This window comes from Haliotis cracherodii, unplaced genomic scaffold (genome assembly GCF_022045235.1).
Source record: "Haliotis cracherodii isolate W230 unplaced genomic scaffold, xgHalCrac1.p SCAF_31, whole genome shotgun sequence".
NCBI lineage: Eukaryota > Metazoa > Mollusca > Gastropoda > Lepetellida > Haliotidae > Haliotis > Haliotis cracherodii.
Genome location: NW_027266288.1, coordinates 492,214 through 502,991, shown reverse-complemented (window position 1 = coordinate 502,991; position 10,778 = coordinate 492,214). Strand labels below are relative to the sequence as shown.

Sequence of the window (10,778 nt, the reverse complement as noted above, 5' to 3'; positions counted from 1 at the left end):
GTTTCTTTCAAAGAAGGTCATTCGAATGTTGCTTAAATGTTGTTTGATGAGCGTTGAGTATTCAAGGTCTAAAACAGCTTTGAAAACGATTTATGAAAGACATTTTGAGGACATGTCCAACATATGTATATTAAAAGGTTTGGTCTCTTTACTTTTCTTTGATATGTCACTAAAAGTGTTAACCACTTCATATACTTTATTGTGTAAATGCAATTATCACAAATGTCTTTGTAGATGTGTAAATGTGTACACCATACCAAACAATGTGTTTAATCATTTGTATATGGTCAGGATGTCGTTTACGCAAATAAACTATTTTGACCTAAATACGACTGTTATACCTCGAGTGGTTCCCACTAAGATGTTTTGTTTGTTTGTGTAACGCCGCACTCAGCAATATTCCAGCTATATGACGGCGGTCTTTGAATAATCGAGTCTTGACCAGGCAATCTAGTGATTGACAACATGACCATCGATCCACGCAATTGGGATCGATGACATGCATCAACCAAGTCAGCGAGCCTGACCCCCCGATCCCGTTAGTCGCCTTTTACGGCAAGCATGGGTTGCTGAAGACCTATTCTACCCCGGATCTTCACAGGCCGCCACTAAGATGTGCTGAAATAGGAGAAGAGATCAAGGTGGCAACACAATGTGTCTTGTATTACAATTAAGAATTGACTTTCACTTTGTGTGAGTTCATTGGAGTATGAACCTTCATAGAGTGAGGGCCAAACTGTATGAACGTCGGAATTCTTATCATATTTTTATCACAATTTCTTACCTTAAAGGTAAATGTTATTTAGTGCGTGTGACTTCATGTTTACACTGACAGCCATACAACAACCAGCCATATATAAAAAGAATCCTCAAAAAGAGAGGTGACATGAGCGTATGGATGCACAAAATGCTCTTCAAAAACATCTTACGCAACACATGTCTTGTATTACAGTTACAATTGCGCTGTATTTAGGAATTCAGATTGTGTATCTCGATAAGACTGGGGTAAATATAAATCTCTTAACTCTTAGACAGTGTAAAGATCTTCATTCTGAGCGACAGGCCGATGTCACCTTTAATTTGATCTAAATGTCACGAATGTGTACCCTGCTGATTTTTATCCAAATGTTATCTAAGTGTCACGAGTGAGTGCGTGATTGTGTTCGGTGACGCTTGAGTTCCGCACAGTCAATTTACATTATATCACGTTTGTCAGCTAGATGCTGCTGAAAAGCCTGAAGTGATAGAGGGCCAGACATTTACCATTGAGGACATTTTATGATCAAGAATATATTACACTTCGTGGTGAAACCCATGATCTGACAAACCTAGAAACGGCATCTGAGCGATTTGAGGATTCGAACAGGCTACCATAGATTTCTGTCACGTCTATGGGACGCAACTCTGAGAAAAACATGTTCAATTTATACCATGATCAACCGTATACCAACTTGGGTCGAATGAAAGTGACTTGAAATATGTGTATTGTACACTTCAGATGTTCACATCTAATAAAAACATTTCTGACATTGTTTCAGATTTGTGATAAAATGGAACCTTAATAACTTCGCCCCTTGTCCAAATGAACGCCAAATACCTGGGTAGACAAACGTCCACCTGTGTTGAGTGGTTTTCAGTGACTACTCGTCATCGGTAAGTTTGTTTGTTTGTTTGTTTATTTGTTGTTTAACGCCGCACTCAGCAATATTCCAGCTATATGACGGCGGTCTGTAAATAATCGAGTCTGGACCACACAATCCAGTGATTGACATAATGAGCATCGATCCACGCAATTGGGATACGATGACATGCATCAACCAAGTCAGCGAACCAGACCACCCGATCCCTTAAGTCGCCTCTTACGACAAGCATACTAGCCTTTTACGACAAGAATGGGTTGCTGAAGACCTATTCTACCCCGGATCTTCACGGGTGTCGTTATCATAAATGACCTCAGCGTCTTTTGCCACGGGTTTTACACGGAAGTAGCGAGGTGCATGTGTGAAACCGGCAGCTCAGTGTGGGAGTGAAGTATAACAGTAATAGTTAGCAGCCTAAAGCTTCACCTTGGCGCAGACACTCTCCAAGTAGAGCGATGTGAAACTTCGTCACGCTTGCCACAGTTGTGTCTCTTTGTTTAACTATGGTAACCGATACCCGACATGACTTCATGTAAGTATCCAAAAATATTTAATATTTGAAAAAATATCATTGGAAACCCCATCGCAAGTAGGATTTTGTAGTTTATATAAAAGGTATTAAATGTTGATTTGGCATCAATTCGACTGATCAGCGACTCATTGCGTGATGAATATTGGCACAGTTTTAATCATTGGAGCAACAATCCTAGGTAGGTTCATTTACAATACGGGGCGATGGGGTAGCCTAGTGGTTAAAGCGTTCGCTCGTCACGCCGAAGACCCGGGTTCGATTCCCGACATGGGTACAATGTGTGAAGCCCATTTCTGGTGTCCCCCGCCGTGATGTTGCTGGAATATTGAGTAAAGGCGGCGTAAAACCATACTCACTCACTCACTCACTCATTGGCACTACCTGAATATTTTAATAGATGTGTAAATATGTTGGTCTCGGCTATACCTATAACTATAATAATGTTACCGGAGCAAAGTATCCGTTTTTTATCCATTTGCAAGTGGCGTTTACTTATTTATTATAATTTTAACTGGTGACTTGTGATAACTCATTTGTAACATTCGAACAAGTATATTCATTATATGTAAGGAGGCGGTGGGTAAGCGTTGATTCGTCGCGATGGAGATGCTGGTTCTGTTCCCAACATGGGCACAATGGATGGTGTCTCTCTCCATGATATTAGTGTTACATTTAAAAGAGTAATGCCACGCCTCCACATGACAGAATACTATTATCAGTCACTGCGAGTTGTAGAACAATGTTTAACAGCCCATGTCCAGTGAACAAGTTTATTTGTAAAACTTTTGTAAACTTTTGTAAATTTTGTACATTTTTTTTTTAAAATTGTAAAATTTTGTAAAAATTGTAAAATTTTGTAAAAATTGTAAAATTTTGTAAAAATTGTGACATTTTGTAAAATTTGTGAAATTTTAAAATTTTACTGGAACAAATTGTTTCTTTCGGCAAAATAACAGCCCCCGAATATCGGTCCCTTTTTCAAATGTATGTTATGATACAATCCAACTAATATGAATTGTGATCCAAGTGATGTTTATAATTCAGGTGTGTCCTGTGACTGCAAGACAAGACATGATACGCCAAAAGATTACACGTGTGCTGTTTGTAACAGAGGTGGAATACTGGCCGAAACAGCAGAACAATTATCTAAACAGGTATAACACATGATTCTATGTATATAACCGCTTCCGTGGTCAACAGGAGCGTCTGTCTGGAGAGCGAAAGGTCGATGGTTCGACCCCCTGGCCGCGCCATACCTCAATACGCTAAAAGATGGCACTTGTTGATACCCTGCCTGGTGCTCAGCATTAACGGGATTGCATTAGTCCAGGCTTGTAAAAACAGCCAGACGCATACACGCGCATAAGTGGAATAAACATGACGTCAGACCACATTTAACTTCACCTCACGAACCTATATAACAAGCATATTCACTCACATATATCACCCTCATAACCTTTGTTTGTCACTGTAACATGACTTTAGTAGTAGTAGTAGTAGTAGTAGTAGTAGTAGTAGTAGTAGTAGTAGTGTGTTTATTTGTATGTGTGTTGTTTGACGCCGCTCTAAGCAATAGTCCAGCTATATCACGGTGGTCTGTAAATAATCGTTGTCGTTGTAGTAGTAGTAGTAGTAGTAGTAGTGGTGGTGGTGGTAGTAGTAGTTGTAGTAGTACTAATTGCGGCAGTAGTAGCAGTAGCAGTAGTAGTTGTAGGAGTAGTAGTAATAGCAGCAGTAGTAGTAGTAGTAGTAGTAGTAGTGGTGGTGGGGGTAGTAGTATTTGTTGTAGTACTACTCGTGGTAGTAGTAGTAGTAATAGTAGTAGCAGCAGTAGTAATAGAAGTAGTAGTGGTAGTGGTAGTAATATACGAAGTAGTAGTAGAAGTAAAAGTAGTAGCAGTAGTAGTAGTAGTAGTAATAGAAGTAGTGGTAGTAGTAGAAGAAGTAGTAGTAGAAGTAATAGTAGTAGCAGTAGTGGTAGTAGTAGTAGTAGTAGTAATAGAAGTAGTGGTAGTAGTAGTGGTAGTGGTGGTAGTAGTAGTAGTGGTAGTAGAAGTAGTAATAGAGGTAGTAGTAGAAGTAGAAGTAGTAGTAGTAGTAGTAGTAGAAGTAGTAGTAATAGAAGTAGTAGTAGAAGTAATAGCAGTAGCAGTAGTGGTAGTAGTAGTAGTAGTAGTAGTAGTAGTAGTAGTAGTAGTAGTAGTAGTAGAAGAAGAAGAAGAAGTAGTGGTAGTAGTAGTGGTAGCGGTAGTAGTAATAGAGGTAGTAGTAGAAGTAAAAGAAGTAGTAGTAGTAGTAGTAGTAGTAGTAGTAATAGAAGTAGTGGTAGTAGTAGAAGAAGTAGTAGTAGAAGTAATAGTAGTAGTAGCAGTAGTAATAGAAGTAGTAGTAATAGAAGTAGTAGTAGAAGTAATAGTAGTAGCAGTAGTGGTAGTAGTAGTAGCAGTAGTAGTAGTAGTAGTAGAAGTAATAGAAGTAGTGGTAGTAGTAGTTGAAGAAGTAGTGGTAGTAGTAGTGGTAGTAGTAGTAGTGGTAGTAGAAGTAGTAATAGAGGTAGTAGTAGAAGTAAAAGAAGTAGTAGTAGTAGTAGTAGTAGTAGTAGTAGTAGTAGTAGTAGTAGTAGTAGAAGTAATAGAAGTAGTGGTAGTAGTAGTTGAAGAAGTAGTGGTAGTAGTAGTGGTAGTGGTAGTAGTAGTAGTGGTAGCAGAAGTAGTAATAGAGGAAGTAGTAGTAGTAGTAGTAGTAGTAGTAGTAGTAGTAGTAGTAGTAGTAATAGAAGTAGTAGTAGTAGTATATCTTACATATTGAAATAAAGAATTGCAACAAAGAGGGTTCGGGTGATCCTGGCACAGTCAGGCTGGTTAGGCTCATCATCAGCTCAGGTCCCTTGCCCCTTAAACACGCAGCAAGACAGCGAACGGGACTACTGAGATGTGGATTGGGTGTCTGGCTCGGTAACCTGTCATGCCCATGCTTTCAGTCACTGGTTTATAGACCGCCGTCAAACAGCTTCTTTATTGCTCACTCACTCACTCACTCACTCACCCACTCACTCACTCACTCACTCACTCATTCACTCGTTGAATCAGTCATTCACTCACTCACTCATTCCCTCGTTGAATCAGTCATTCACTCACTCACTCACTCACTCACTCACTCACTCACTCACTCTCTCTCTCTCACTCACACACTCACTCACTCACTCACTCATTCACTCGTTGAATCAGTCATTCACTCTCTCTCTCTCTCTCACTCACTCACTCACTCACTCACTCACTCACTCACTCACTCACTCTCACTCACTCACTCACTCACTCACTCACTCACCCACTCACTCACTCACTCACTCACTCTCTCTCACCCACACACTCACTCACTCACTCACTCACTCACTCTTTCACTCACTCACTCACTCACTCACCTGTATGTTGTGTTTCAAGCTACCTGACAAGTGGCCTGGAACAACAAATGGGAACATACTCTGTCCAGCCAAGAGGAATCTCCTGAAAGGGGTAAGTTTCGACAACCCAACCTATCGACATATGCAGCTTATAACAAGTAGTTCCTGCTAGGTGAAATAATGTACATAAGTAACGATTTATCGGACTTGTTTACATTTGAAAAAAATCTTCCGACGAGTACTGCAAAAGATTGTCAAACGAATCTTGAACAAAAGTTTCTTGATCAGGCCTTGCATGTGTTTTTGACGGGTGCCACTGCTCGGGCGGGATAAACATCCCTTTTCGCTAACATCTGGTAACATCTACGTTTATAACGAAAACGCTTATAACGAACATGCGGATATAACGAACTGTTGAAAAAAAATTCTGGGTCCCGTCCATTTTGTGTATATTTATTATACATATACTTATAACGAACTATGGTTATAACGAATTAGAATTAGTGGTCCCTTCGAGTTCGTTATAACCGTAGTTGACTGTATATCAATTATTATAATATTATTATTTTATTTATATTTTGTTAATATTAATACATGATTTATAAAATTTGTCCGGATACAGTACATAAGGATTTCCCCGTGTCTATAATCAGTCTAACTCTGCTCTTCTCTGTCTTTGCCGGGTTCAGATTCAGAAGCAAGAGAGCCATCTGGCCGCTATCCACGTCTTGTCTCAATACACCGGGCACCTGCTGCAGATATACAAGAAAACACAAACAGAAGCGGCCATGTTGTATACGTGTACTCCTAATGAACGCATCGGTGCCACTCTCACAAAAATTCATGACGAGGATTTGAACTGGTCAGAAAACAAAAGCTGCAACATCACTCTTTCCTCAGAGGCTACAGAGACAATGAACGCTCGATTTATATTGAAACAAATTAAATGTTTCGGTGTATGTTTACAGGAACAGCAAAAGGGCGACAACCACCACATATGTGTGAAGGACGTCTTCAAGGGATGCGGGGATAGTAAAAGTAGAAAACACAGGGGACGGAAGAGGGGGAAGGGGGGAAAGGGGAGAAAGGGGAGAAAGGGGAGAAAGGCTGAAAAGGGTGAAAAGAAAGATAGAAAGAATAGAAGAAGAAAGGGGAGAGGTAGGAGGAAAACACGAAAACAACGTTCTTAAGAAAAATGATTAAGAGGTGGTTTACTTGTCGCATACAGTGTACTTTCATGGGAGTATTTATTCAACACGTCTGTCAATAACTAACAATTTGCTGTATATAGAACAATGCCCAACCTTGGCCCGTACTCGATTTTATATCTTTACGACTGCCAGGATTCCACATATTCCACACATTCCACATATTCCGCATATTCCACATATTCCACATATTCAACATATTCCAAACATTAACCATATTCCGCACATTCAACACATTCAACACATTCCACGTATTGAACACATTCCACATATTCCACATATTCCACATTTTCCACACATTCCACACATTCCAAATATTCCACAAATTCCACATATTCCACACATTCCACATATTCCACACGTCCCACACATTCCACATATTCCACACATTCCACATATTCCACATATTCCACACATTCTACATATTCCACATATTCCACACATTCCACATATTCCACACGTCCCACACATTCCACATATTCCACACATTCCACATATTCCACACATTCCACACATTCTACATATTCCACATATTCCACACATTCCACATATTCCACACATTCCACATATTCCACACATTCCACATATTCCACATTATCCACATATTTCACATATTCCACATATTTCACATATTCCACACATTCCACATATTCCACACCTTCCACATATTCCACACCTTCCACATATTCCACACCTTCCACATATTCCACACATTCCACAAATTCCACACATTCCACATATTCCACACATTCCACACATTCAGTTAGCATTTAGCAACCGAAGGAAACCCTCCAGTGCTTCTCAAATGCTGGAAGACCTCAAGTGACACGTGACCTATAACGTCACACCAGAATTGCCTTTCTGCACACGACACCAGTGTTAAATCCTCCAGTTCGGAATGATGTGTAGGAAACGTTTGTGACGATGACTACCTTTGACAACATCAGAACAACTGTATTCAACGATAAACCATTATCAGAACGTCATGCTATTGTTCTTGCAGTTGATTCTGAGCCACGAATTCGAACTGACCACCTGAACGTATATTTCCAAGAAGTAAAGGTCGGGTAGCCTAGTGGTTAAAGCGTTCGCTCGTCACGCTGGAGACCCGGGTTCGATTCCCGAAATGGATACAATGAGTAAAGCCCATTTCTGGTGTTCCCCCGCCGTGATATTGCTGGAATATTGCTAAAAGCGGCGTAAATCCATACTCACTCACCAAGAAGTAAAACTGACGCAACTATAGGTCGTTATGCAAAATTATAGAGAGAGAGAGAGAGAAGTCAGAGAGAATCACTGGAACAGGTTGATTTCGGAAGCAGGATCAACTGGCCCCTTCGGTGCTCGTTAATACTCCCCCCAGAATCCACAGATTTGAGTGATTCTCCCTTGCGTCAAGGAAGAATGTTTCTTGCTTTTATTTGTATGCAATGTAAATTGTTAAATTCCTGACAATCGATGATCAAAAGATGCGTGCATGGTTACTGTGTATTGTGGGGGCACGGGTGGCACAGCCGTCTAAGGCGCCGCGATTTGCTTTGCAGAGTTGCGTCGCTTGGGCACGCCAGAAACCCATGATTGTGGGTTCGAATCCCGGTTCGACCAGATTATGTTTCGAGATTTGTCAGCACAATACCCGTGCTCGTGGGTTCTACATGTTTTACTTTAGTTGTCATACAGCTTGTATGTACATGATGGCGATTCCATGAACGAGATGATGAAGAGAAAATAAACAAGAATATTTGCATATTTTTTTTCTTTTCAATTTGTAAGTTTGAATACATCATGCCATACATGTACAAATGAGAGCCCAAAAGATTTAGACAGAATCCGTTGTCTAGTCGATACAGCATCTGCCCGGAGAGCGGAAGGCCAGTGGTTCGATTCCCTCGCTGCGTCAACTACAAAACGTTAAAGGATGATACTTGTTGTTACCCTGTAATCCTGAAATGGGGTTTAAGATAACTTGGTTCCAGAAAATACTGGGTACAATTTGTGTGTTGGTAGAGCGTCTACCCGGACCCGGGAAACGGAAAGTCGGTCGTTCAGTCCATGGTTTAACCTGCCAAAAGACGTTAAGAGATAAGACTTGTTGTTTCCCTGCCTGGCGCACGGCGTTAAGGGGATAACACACGCTGGCTGCCTCGGGGTCAGTCGGGGTTGTGTCTGAGTGTGATATCCATGTTAAACTGAGGCATTGCGTCTCAGTCGTCTTGTACTAAAAGACTGGTGTAAATAAAAAACTCACTCACTCACTCACTCACTCACTCACTCACAACCCGAGAAATTACATGATAGTTGAAACCAGAAAAAGCAGACATCCAGACTAAATTCGACTTTCCGTTCACAATGGATTATCCCCAAAAAGTCATACAGAATTTAGTAGGCGATTTGTTTGATTGATTTCGTGTTCATAAGGCAGATATACCCTGTTGTAGCCAGGGCAGCTTGAGTGAGGATGTTGGAGTATGTTTCGTGGGATAATCGAGACTGGTTGTTTTCTGTCGTTGGCGTTTTATATTTTAGTGAGTGAGTGAGTGAGTGAGTGAGTATGGTTTTACGCCGCTTTTAGCAATATTCCACCAATATCACGGCGGGGGAATCCACATTCAACAAACACTAACAGGGTCAATAAATGAGGGAAACCCATGCATGCTTGCCGTATGAAGCGACTAACGGGATCGGATGGTCAGGCTCGCTGATTAGTTTGATGCATGTCATCGATCCAAATTGCGTGGATCGATGCTCATGATGTCAATCACTGGATTGTCTGGTTCAGACTTGATAATTTACAGACCGCCGTCATATAGCTGGAATATTGCTGAGTGCGGTGTTAAACAACAAACAAACAAACCAAACCTTATTTACGATCGAGGGGAGGGGTAGCTTTATACATATTGAAGCTGGACTTAAAATGACAGTTTTCACATATATCCTGACATGATAAGGAAATATAAATGTTTTCAATTCTTTACACAAACAACACGACATAATCATTGTTCTAAATCACATGTACAAAAACAGACATACAAACTGAAATATTTTTGCTTCACATTCTTACGGAATTAAGGTAAATTCACCATGACGAGTAGGCGATGTGTTTTGAGTGAGTGAATGAGTGAGAGAGTATGATTTTACACCGTTTTTAGCAATATTCCAGCAATATCACGGCGGGGGACACCGGAAATGGGCTTCACACGTTGTACCCATGTCGGGAATCGAACCCTGGACTTCGGCGTGACGAGCGAACGCTTTAACCACTAGGCTACCCGACCGCCTCTATGTGTTTTGATGGTGGTGATGTAGCATGGAAACGTTGTAAGTATGTTGGCTGTGAACGTATTGGAATTATCAGGGCGTTTTAGCGTCACAATGGAGAAACCACAACGTCACACACTTACGTTGACAGACAGAGGATCATAATCGCAGCTAAGCTGGATTCGAACCTACGAATAGCTCATACTCGTACGGTTATATCATTGGGCCAATGGTGCCCTCAAATACCATGGTGTAATATACTCGTATAGCAAAACACAAAGAATCGTCTTCATGTCATGGGCTTAACTGATTCTACTGTCCACACTCAGCATTGAGCTGGCGCGTCATAATGATGGCGGTGATTCGCTTCCAAACAAGGATCCTCTTTGTCACGTCAATCATGTTGACCCTTGACACCGACATCATGTCGCAGAAAGGTGTGTATATTTGTTCGCAGTGGTTACAGATTCATGAACTTGCTATTATTTGTGAGTGAGTTGGGTTTAACGCCGCTTTGAGCAGTATTCCAGACGTCTCAGACGTTTACCACTTCGGTGAAACCCACGAGCACGGGCATGGTGCTGACAAACCTAGAAACATAATCGGGGCGAACCGGGATTCGAATCTACCATAATGTGTCTGGCGTACCCAAGGGACGAAACTCTGCACAGCGAATCGCGCCGCCTTAGTCTACGGGGCCCGTACCCTATCGATGAAAAAACTTTCAACGAGATAACATA

General features: G+C 41.1%; 1 pseudogene; it reads left to right on the top strand.

Moving 5' to 3' along the window:
• Window positions 1-2,162: 2,162 nt before the first annotated feature.
• Window positions 2,163-6,490, top strand: LOC139477136 (uncharacterized; annotated as a pseudogene).
• The last annotated feature ends 4,288 nt before the right edge of the window (window positions 6,491-10,778 follow it).